General features: G+C 38.1%; 1 long non-coding RNA gene across 8 annotated transcripts in view; it reads left to right on the top strand.

The window, feature by feature from the left end:
* The window catches only part of LOC148755078 (uncharacterized), a 129,625-nt gene extending 121,779 nt beyond the window's left edge, over positions 1-7,846 (top strand). For 4 of the 8 annotated variants that reach the window (XR_016019402.1, XR_016019398.1, XR_016019401.1 and 1 more), the window contains one exon: positions 477-7,846. This is a non-coding gene — a long non-coding RNA (uncharacterized LOC148755078). The remainder of the gene's footprint in view (positions 1-476) is intronic. The other 4 variants (XR_016019400.1, XR_016019397.1, XR_016019396.1 and 1 more) reach the window with 4 other exon arrangements.
* The last annotated feature ends 2,865 nt before the right edge of the window (positions 7,847-10,711 follow it).

Genomic DNA, 10,711 nt, shown 5'->3' with positions numbered 1-10,711 from the left:
TGTCTTACTCAGGGAGAGATGGAGTATTAAAAAAAAATGTGGACTTTGGAATCAGATGGAGAGCCATTAGATTTTGTTGCTGTCACTTATCTGTGTGACTGAATCCAATCACTCTAGCACTCTGGGCCTCATTTTCCTTATCTATAAAATGGACATAACAGTGTCCACCTTATTAGATTGTTGTCAGGGATAAATTCATGTGTGCACTGCTTCCCAGTAGTTGTCTTTTATGTAGTAAGTGCTTAAAATTATTATTTCCATCTTGCCTTCCTTGCTGCTATCAAAGCAACATTCAGAATTACTTTTCCCCTCTCTAATTTTTTTCTAGGTTATCACGAAACTTATGTTTGTGTAGTACTCCCTGGACTAATTCTGTGCTCCTGTTCCTTGATGCCTTCAATTCCGCCCCCCTTTTGATATTCCTTTCCCAAACTCCATCCTCTCTCTCATGTTGCAATCTCTCTTCTTTCAAACAGTTCTCACATTCCATCTGCCAATTTCAGAGATCTGTGTCCTGTAAAGGAACTGAGATAACGCCGAGAAGAGTGTAAGTCATAAAACTTCTTACTTCTTTTGCTCGTGCACGATGCGTCAATAAGTCCTTTCTGTTTGTTTGTTTAATTCATGGTCTCCCCAGAAGCATGGCGAAATTTATGTTATCTAATACTATGGAAAAATTCCTGGACCACAAGTCCTACTAAGTTCAACAGACATTTTTGGAGCATCTGCTATATGCCAAACAGTGCGCCCAGGCACTAGGGAGATAAAAATAAAGAAAAGTCTCTGCCCTAAACAGTCCAACCAGGCATACAGACGTATATACCTACTTTGCATATAAATGTTCTGTGTGGCTTCAAACAAATAGTGCACATGAAAGAATTACCTGTACTTTTTTTTTTTTTTTTAAGGAGGGCACAGCTCACAGTGGCCCATGTGGGGATCAAACAGGCAACGTTGGTGTTGTCAGCACCACGCTGTAACTAACTGAGCTAACAGGCCACCCCTACCTGTACTTTTTTGGTTAGGAGATTGTCTTAGACTCCAATCAAAATGGCCAGCCTGCCTACAGTCCCCTGCTGAGTGAAGGAGTCAGGTTTTGCTCTCCTGAGCAGAGCTCAATGGCTCAGGATGGCCTTGTAATCCAAGGTCAGCCACGCCTGCATTATGTAATGGACATCTGCTCATCATCTAGCCCTCTTACTGTATTGGAGGAATTCTCCACTGGTTGAGGTCATGGCGGGAGGCAGAGCCCATTTCCCATTGACGAAGCCCAAAAGGCCATATAGGTATATTCTTTCCTCCCCTCCTTATCTTTACCCCAATCCCCATTGAAGCTAGGGTGACAGCATGTGGCCTAGCCTTGACCAATCAAATACACCTTCCTTAGACCTGGAATTAAGGCTTGGTCATACAAGAAAGCTGAGAGGAGAAGAGCTCTTTGTGGCAGGGATTGCAACAACGTCCAGTTTCCAGGACCAGTAGGGGCAGGGGGACAAGCATTGATACCTGGTGTGTTAGTGCCCAGGTACCTATTATAATTTATAGCTCCTACTGTTCAGTGGTGGCAATAGTGTTCTCTCTCTCTGCTAAGTTGGAGGTATGATTTGGCTGTGACACTGGCTGCTCAGTTTCCCTTAGTTGCTGTTCATTTTCTGAACAGCATTTGTCTGATCCAATAGCCTTCCGATAAATTCCTTTTTTGCTAAACAAACCAAATTAATTCCTAGCAACTAAGAATACTTTGGCTGTGGCCTAGTGTAAAGGCTCTATTTCAACAAGAAGAGTGCTAATTAATTGATCCAGTAACTTCTCCTAGGACATTCAAAATGGAGATATTTGAGTGGGTCAATTAGAATCCAGAACAGAAGCTAAAAACACACATGTGGGGACTGTGACACAGCAGGGGCTGTGTGTAGGCTGAAATTGGGAGTGAGCAGAAGTTATGAATAAGCAAAAGTTATGAGTTAGCAGAAATCAAAATATATGCAGAGGAGAGGAAGAGGTGGTTGGCTGACAGCAGCAAGGACGCAGAAGCCAAGAAGAACTGCATTCCCATGATGACGAGGGAATGGATAAACCCCTGCTCTCCAGGGGATTCCAAACTAATCTATTCCCTAGGTAAGCCTTGAATTTCAAAGTATTTTCCAATTTCCAAACTGCAAGTCCATTTCTATGAAGCTGCTTAACCCTGGCTATTCTTGGGTTCCTTTGAAATTCCAGTTGCTCTCATTTCAATGTATATCCTTATAATAACTCTCCTATTATTTGAGGTAGCCAAGATAAGAGTATTCTGTATGACCAAAGGGTCCCAAAGATTGCAGGGATGATATGGCTAGGACCCAAGAAACAGCTGTCAGGTAGAATGTCTCGGAAGTAACTGACATGCCTCTCCAAAGATGTCCTTTCTTTCCCTATCGAACTTGAAATTCCCCACAGTAGAACCTTCTTCTTGGTTGGAAAATTGATGGTTTATAAGAAGCCCCTGTTTAAGATGTGCTCTATTTTCTGGAGGGAAAGAAGAGTCCGAGGTGTTTTTCTCTACATTAGCCATTAGGACTTGAGCAGATCATATGAGTTTGTTCTTAACTTTGAACTTTTGGAGGTCTGATACTTAAGGGATGAGCTAGTTATAGGGCACAGAAATTGGGCACAGAGGTGGGGACAGTGGAGAGCAAATAATAGAAAATAGCAGAGAGAAGTTCCTGGGACATTCTAAGGGACTGTCATATGGAATGTTCCCATGAGGGAAGGTTCTGGTGGGCAGCCAATGTAAGGGGGTGCCAGGGGCCAGTGGGGCCAAAAAGGAGGCCATGCAGCAAAGTGGACACCAACACCAAACATCCTCACTTCACAGTCTGCCTCCTGCCAGCTCCAGGGTATAGTCTGGAATACTTTCCATTATCCTTCAGCTCTTATAGGAAATGAGGCTGGGCCAGAAGAGGATGATGACCATCGTATCTGCCCACTGTGAGATTGTGCTTGGAAGTCATGCCAGCATTACTTGTGCCTTAGGGTTACTTGCATGAATTCATCGCCTTCGTTTTATCTCCTGAAACATCTAGTGCCCTTTTATTGCTTGGGAAAAAGGAAATGTCGATATGTCTTCCTAACCAGTGAATGGTACGCAATGTAGAAAAAAAGTGATTTTGTTAATGAGACTTGACACAGGAAAGAACAAATTTACACATGCTGCTGTGTTTGAAGGGAGAGAAGATGCACTGAGGCTGCTTTAATGAAAGCAAAAGTCTAACGTTATCCCGAAAGAGCTTTATTTATTTTCCAAAAGTCTAGAATGTACCGAGGGTTTTTTTTTGTGTGTTTTATTTTTTCCCCCTAAGAATAGTGAATAGAGTGTTCTTGGAATAGCAGCCACATCAGGATGCAGGTAGGAGAAAAATATTAATGCCATGGATACATCTTTTCACAGGGTACACGCCTCAGCTGCTGGGCGCTTCACTGGCCTGTCAGCGGTGTTTGTGGGGCCAAATGACTTACCGTGGGTTATAAATCATGATGAGCAATGTGCAGAGCAGATGGGGAGTTTAATGCATCCTCCACATCTCTATCTTGTGACTGGCTGAAGTCCATGTGCAATTTTGAAAAGGATGTTTGAAAAGAATATTCATCATTTTAAATTGCTCTGTGGGAGTTTTGCAGTTCATCACGTGTGACTTAGGTACTTCTCAAAGACAGGTTTTCCTTGACACGGTTTACAGTTTCCTCACAGCAAAAGAGCCACTTGGGTTATGTATTAGGATAGAAAAACTAACTGGAGGAATTAGCAAGAAATGGATGGGGGAGGTTTGGGGGAGCTAAAGCAGTGTGAAATATTTAGGCTGAATTTAGGCTGAATTCTACCCTATAATGTCTGGCGCTGGGAATTCCAGTGTCTGGTAATAAGCTTTGCTATCCATTCCTCAGTGTGACCCTCAAAGACTGTTGGGAACATCTATTCAGAGATAAGCTTTCAGATAACTAAAATATTTTTGCTGTTGTGGAAAAACAGTTTAAAACCCAGCAGCAGAATAGTTTAACAATACAAGAGTTGATCATCTGTAAGAAAATGGAAGACTGTTACTGAAATGGTACTGAGCCAAACACGTCTGCTATATTCTTTGCCTTATTTTGCGGCTTTGTACGAAGGGCTACTCATCAGCAATGTTGCATGAATGGCACTGACTGTCAAGTGGGGAGTCGGTGTGCAGGCACTACTCCCCAGACACCAGGTGAAGACGAAGCAACAATCAGTAGCCTGGGAAAATACGCATCTTGAGCAAATGTGCGCTGAAGTCAAGAAAAGAAGAAAGCAGAATTGACCTTGATTCTTCCAGTACAGTAAACGTGAGCAGAGTATTACGTGTGCAGAATAAGAAAGCACGAGACTGTCGCAGACCCAGCAGAGGCAGGGGAGGGCCCAGCAGCAGACCCAGTAGGGTTACTATTGCAGAGTGAAATGTTTTTCATAAGTTAAACATGTCTTTTAGAAAAACTCAGGAAAGTATAGCTATGCAAAGTACATATAATGGAAATGCTTTGGGAAATGGTGCTATACAAACTATAACTATCGTCGTTTTACTTCTGGTGTTGATGTACAGGCAGGTATGGAGACAACATTTTCCCCAAATAGCGCCTTGCCGTCCAAACTGCACAAACACATTTGGTTAGTCAGCACATCATGTATTCAGCCCTTCCCTTGTGCCAGGAACTTGGATGCAGTCGTGAACAAGATGGACCAGAGCAGGAGGAGACTTGGTTATCTTGAAGGTGAGAAAGCAGGCCTCCCAGATCCTAGTACTTTCCTGTTCCCCCACCCAAAAGTATGCAAACTCTCCCATCTTGCCTTTTCTCTTGTTTTCTCCCTTTAAAAAACAAAACAAAAATAAACCAAAAAGCCGCCACAAGTTTTATTTCCCATCTTTTTGCTCTTGTTCTCTTTGTTTTCCTTTTCCAACTTCACCAGGAACTTCCACTTCACCTTCCTCCAATCCTCTAAACCAGTGGTGCTACAGCTTTTCACAATTGGTCCCCACTTCCCTCCTTATGCATCTGAGAGTTCATCGCTCCAGTGGTCTTCAAAGTACAGGAAGACATGCCAAGGGAAGATTTGTGCAAAAGAGAACTTTAAGGAAACCCTCAACCTTTATGTTGATTATTTTTCTTAAATTGATCCTTCTGAGAGCTCATAGGCATTGATAATATCTTTTCTCTAACTGCACATGAGAAAGGCATATACCTCACGGATTCCAAATCTTAATATGGTATATTCAACTAGACTGTAAAACCTCAGGCTTCCAAATAAGTAATACAGCAAAATACTGATTTGGGGAAATTAAAAAAATAATTAATTAAAACCCTTAAGGTTTTCCTGGTTTCCCTGTCTTATTTATGTATTTTATGTATTTTGGTTAAGGAGAAACACGGTCTTATAAACAATATGTTTGACCCATGTGAGGATGTTTTGAATGCACACATCAGGTAGAATGGTGTGGTGGGATTAATAACAATTTTTGTTTCATGCCTTTGCCTCTTTTATCTTCGGTCTGTTATCAATGAATAAAAATACATCAGTGTGGGAACAAAACAAAGAAATGCTGAACGTTAAAAATGTTTTTAATATATTTAGATGTTTTTAACTTTAGTTGTTCAAGATACTTATCTCCAGTCCTTTTTTTTGAGAATTAAATTTTTTAAATTTTAATACAATTTTAGATTTACAGAAAAATTTCAGATAGTATAGGGTTCATACCTCACACCTCACATTATTATGGTATATTGGTCACAGTAATGAATCAGTATTGATGCAATATTATTAACTAAAATCCATATTTTATTCAGATTTTCTTTGTTTTTACCTTGCACTCTCTTCCTGTTCCAGGATCCCACATTACATTTAGTCATCATGTCTCCTTAGTCTTCTATTGGCTATGACAGTTTCTCCAACTTTCTTGGTTTTGATGGTCAGGTATTTTGCAGACTATCTCTCAGTTGGGATTTGTCTGATATTTTTCTCATGCTAAGACTAGAATTATAGGTTTTGGGGAGGAAGACTAAAGAGGTAAAGTGCTATATTCATCCCAGGACATCCATGACTTCCCACTGAAGATGCTGACCTTGGTCATGGCTGAGGAAGTGGTTTTCAGTTTTCTCCCTGGAAAGCTACTCTTTCCCCCCATCTCCCTACCCCCGGATGTTATTAGTTGAAATGACAAGAACCTTTGAACTGTTCAAGTAGAATAGGTTCATGATGTTGATTCTTATCAGTGTCAATGGAATGCTTTTCAAGATATTAAAGGTAAAAAAAAATTATGTGATGTATGCTCATGTGCATTATTCAATAAGATAGTTAAAATAAGTTTTTACCAAATCATGAAATATATATTCCAATTACTGTTAATACTCATCTCATTTCACCTTACAAAGTGTTTAATAATTTCTACCTCCTATTAAAAAATAATACTATATGTTGGCTGCTGCACTGGTGAGGTTTTAGTAATATATATCTTTTTCCTTAATAAATTCGGAGGAAAGGTCTGAATGTATATTGAAGATCACCATGTCTGACAAGTTTAATGGCGTTATTTCTGATTTTATATTAACTCTTCTTTAAACATTCCAAAAGGTTGAAAACAAAGCTAGATGCCATGTCTACAATTCACCTACCAAAGTAGAGACATGTGTTTTTATAATATGCCTCATGTCATAAAAAACTTACCATTTCAGCTGGCCATTACACTGCATTATTACCAAATAAGTATTGAGAAACAATGTGTTATTATTATCTCATTTTTATTCTAACTGATTAGAAAGTACACGAAATAATTATATTAATTCTACATCATTTATATCTTATCTGTAGAAGCAAGTAACCTAGTTGACAAAATGTATTCTGTAATTTTTTTCTCATCATCAATAATCATCTCATTATTTTAATAGTATACTCAAAATACATATATGACACAATTCTTAAGTGAAGACAACCTCTTTTTGAATACAACTAAGTCTGATATTGCTGCTTGATTTGACACTGAGTACTGGCTTTATCAGTTGGATTGCATGGAAGACTTTTCCAGATATTGAAACAGCTAAATCTACAGCTTAGAAGAACTGATGAAACTATATTAAAAACATGTGATTAGAAGGGGAAATGAATTAAAGGGTATAGGGGATCTCCCTGTCTTATAACTGCAAGTGAATCTACAATTATCTCAAAATAAGAAGTTTAATTTTTAAAAATGTGATTAGATTGCATTTCATTAAACATACTATATTGACAAAGGTGTAATGAAAATAATAATATTCACTTTTCTACATTTCTTTCTGAGTACATTGAATTAAACAAAGTGCTCCAAATAAAAGAAAAGCAAGTATAATTTTGTTTTACATTCAGATAAGTCTTAATAAGCTTTTTTGTAAACTTCTAAGAAATTGAGAAAATAAATTATTCTAATAATCAAATAAATTTCTTTGCAAGTTAGAGGTTTCCAATTCTTTGTTTTCAATAAATTGAGTTGTCAGCTCATAAGTTATTAATGTATTTCTTATGATAGATTATTATGTGGCTTTGGCTTTCGACTCAAAAGGAGTTCAGAGAGTTGAGTGACATCGCTATAAAACTCTTGCATTTCTATGTACTTAGTTGTGAGGAAAATGTTCTCAGCACTTATGTAACAATGGAAAATAAGAATATAATTTATGCTCAATATTTTCTGTAACTTAATCTAGACATAAATAACATTCGCTTATGTATGAAATAAATGATTGAAAAAAATATCCTCATTTACCTTATTAAGGGAAGAACTTTCAATAAAATGTTAGTTTGTTATCAAATTTTAAAATATATTTATATTTTCATAAAAAGTTTTAATATGTGAGCATTATTTTAGTCAATTGTATATTAATAACTATAATAGTAACAATCTAGAAGAAAAAATTTAACACTCATGACTTTAAGCTCACAGAAAATATAAAAATTACATTAAACTTTATATATATATATATATATATATATATATATATATATATATATGTCTTTTGCAGAGAAATGTGTGAAGGTGATAAATAAAAAACTTGTGAGTACAAAAATATATTATAAAATTCAGTTGTCAGGGAAAGTAAGTAGACTGGAAGTACAGATTCAAATAGAAAGGAAAATATGTAAGATTTCAAATTAAGAAGCACTTTTAAATGTATTTTTAAATGGATAATGGGGGTATCAAATTTATATGGTATTAAAATCCATTGGTTACTGCTCTAGGCTGAATGTTTGTGTCGCCTTAATATTCATAACTTGAAACGTAATCCTTCTTGTAATGGCATTTGGAATGGGGCCTTTTAGCAGTGGTTAGGTCATGAGGATAGAGCTCTCATGAGTGGGATTAGTGCCCTTATATAAGAGACCCCATGTCTTGGCTAACCGAAATGTCCATTGATAGACAATGGGATAAAGAAACTGGTACATTTATACAATGGAGTATTACTTGGCCATAAAAAAGAATGAAATCTTACCATTTACAACAATATGGATGGACCTTGAGAATATTATGCTAAGTGAAATAAATCAGACTGAGAAAGATAAATACCACATGATCCCACTTATACGTGAAATCTAAAGAACAGATGAGCAAACAAAACAGAAATAGACTCAGAGATATAGAAAAGAAAACTGTTGGTTGCTAGATGGGAGTGGGGAGGGGATTGAGGAGAAGGTGAAGGGATTAGAAACTGCAAATTAGTAGACATAATATAGTCATGGGAATATGAAGTACAGAATGGGGAATAGAATCAGCAATGTTGTAAAGATTAAGTAGGTGCCAGATGGGCACTGGACTTGTCAGGGGGATCACTTCATAGATTGTGTAGATGCCTGACCACTGCACTGTACACCTGAAGCTGCAGAAGAATAATATTGTATGTCAACTATAATTAAATATATGTATAGTCACAGGATGTGGAGTACAGCATAAGGAAGACAGTCAAGGGTATTGTAACAGTTACATAAAATGTCAGAGGGGTAGTAACCTAGGGGAAGGAGGTTATCACTTTGTAAGGGGTGTAAATGTCTAACTATTATATTGCTTTGTACACCTGAAACTAATCCTAAAAAAGGAGACCCCAGAGAGCTCTCTCGTCCCTCCCCCTGACGACACCGTAAGAAGACTGTCTGTGAATCAGGAAGCAGGCTCTCGACAGACACCAAATCTACCAGTGCCTTGATCTTCCGGTGACTTCCTAACTTCCAGAACTGTGAGAAATAAATTTCTGTTGCTTATAAGCTATCTAGTTGCTTATAATGCTACAGAGCATCCTGTTAGCACTCCTAAAGTACTAAAACAGTTACGGTTTTTTAAAAGTGACATATCAGAATGTACTATATATCAAAAAGTACATCACATTTAAATGTGTAATGAGAAATTTAAATGTTACCTTAAAAATGTGTGGAGGGTTGATAGTTTTTCAAAACGATTTTTAGGGAATATACAAGTAAAAGGGTTTGAAGTCTATGTGACACTGTAATCACTCCCTTTCAAACACCTTAAGGACTTTTGTCCCTCTCTGCTGTCATTGCATGCATCAGGTATAAGTCCAGTCCTGGTTAAACCCAACTATCTACTGATTGCATACCTGTACTCAAGTAGCTCAGTGTTGCTGTAGAGAAACATATGACCACGCTGACTGGTTTCACGTTCAATCTCCGATTACAACACTCAGAAGGGTACGCCACGCTGCCTCGCTCTCCAACTAGTCTGGCGAGCTCAAGTTCTCACTTCCAAACAACTGTTTCACACTTTCTTTTTTCCTTTCAAAATTCTTACACCACTTCCTCCACATCTCAACTAACAATTTATAACTTTACCTCATCCATCCTTGAGAAACTAGTGGAATTAAAACAAGAACTTCCTCCTCTTCCCTCCAGGAACCTGCAGTTACTTGCACCCATGCTTTGCCTCCGCTCTTACTACTGTGGGAGAAGGTGTTCCTGTGGGAGTCCCACGCTTCCTCGTGTGCTCTGGATCCCAGCCTCTCTCAGCTTCTGAGGACATTGTCCGTGCAGTTGTTGCTTCTCACCTGTATCCTCAAGGATATCCCTTTATATAACATCATTCCCATCAGCTTAATAACCTGCTTGCATATATCCTGTCTTTAAAAACCAGCCCTTCTTATCCTATCTTATATCCCTCCTGTCCTCCCATCTCTCTACTTTCCTTCATACTTAAACCTCTGAAATGAGCTGTCTGTAGTTAGTTTCACTTCCTTACCTTACGTCCTCGAGCCATTCCACTCCAAGTAGACTTCCTTCACATTACTTCATGGAGACTTATTTCATTGAGGACAATAATGGTTTCCATACTGCCAAGTTCAACGACCACATTACATTTCTGTTCTTATCTAATTGATCCATTGATCACTTCTTCCTTCTAGAAGAGTTTATCTTTTTTTTTGTAATTAAAGTTTACTGGGGTGACAATTGTTAGTAAAGTTTAGAAGAGTTTATCTTGGTGCCCCTGACACTACACTCTCCTGGTTTTCCTCACAGTTCATCAGCCACGCCTTCTCAATCTCCTTTGTCTTTCTTCTGCTCATCTTGACCTGTAAATTTGGAGTTCTCCCTGAATTAGTTCCTCTTCTCTACCAACAGACACCTTTTTTGGTGACTTTATCTTGTGGATAAAATATAAGTTTTATGTTAATGATTCTCTAATTTATAGATCAA

The sequence above is a fragment of the Rhinolophus sinicus genome, chromosome 16 (genome assembly GCF_057876585.1).
Source record: "Rhinolophus sinicus isolate RSI-liver-muscle chromosome 16, RSI-T2T, whole genome shotgun sequence".
Lineage (NCBI taxonomy): Eukaryota > Metazoa > Chordata > Mammalia > Chiroptera > Rhinolophidae > Rhinolophus > Rhinolophus sinicus.
The sequence above is the reverse complement of the archived record's forward strand: the minus strand, read 5'-3'. Positions and strand labels throughout refer to the sequence as shown.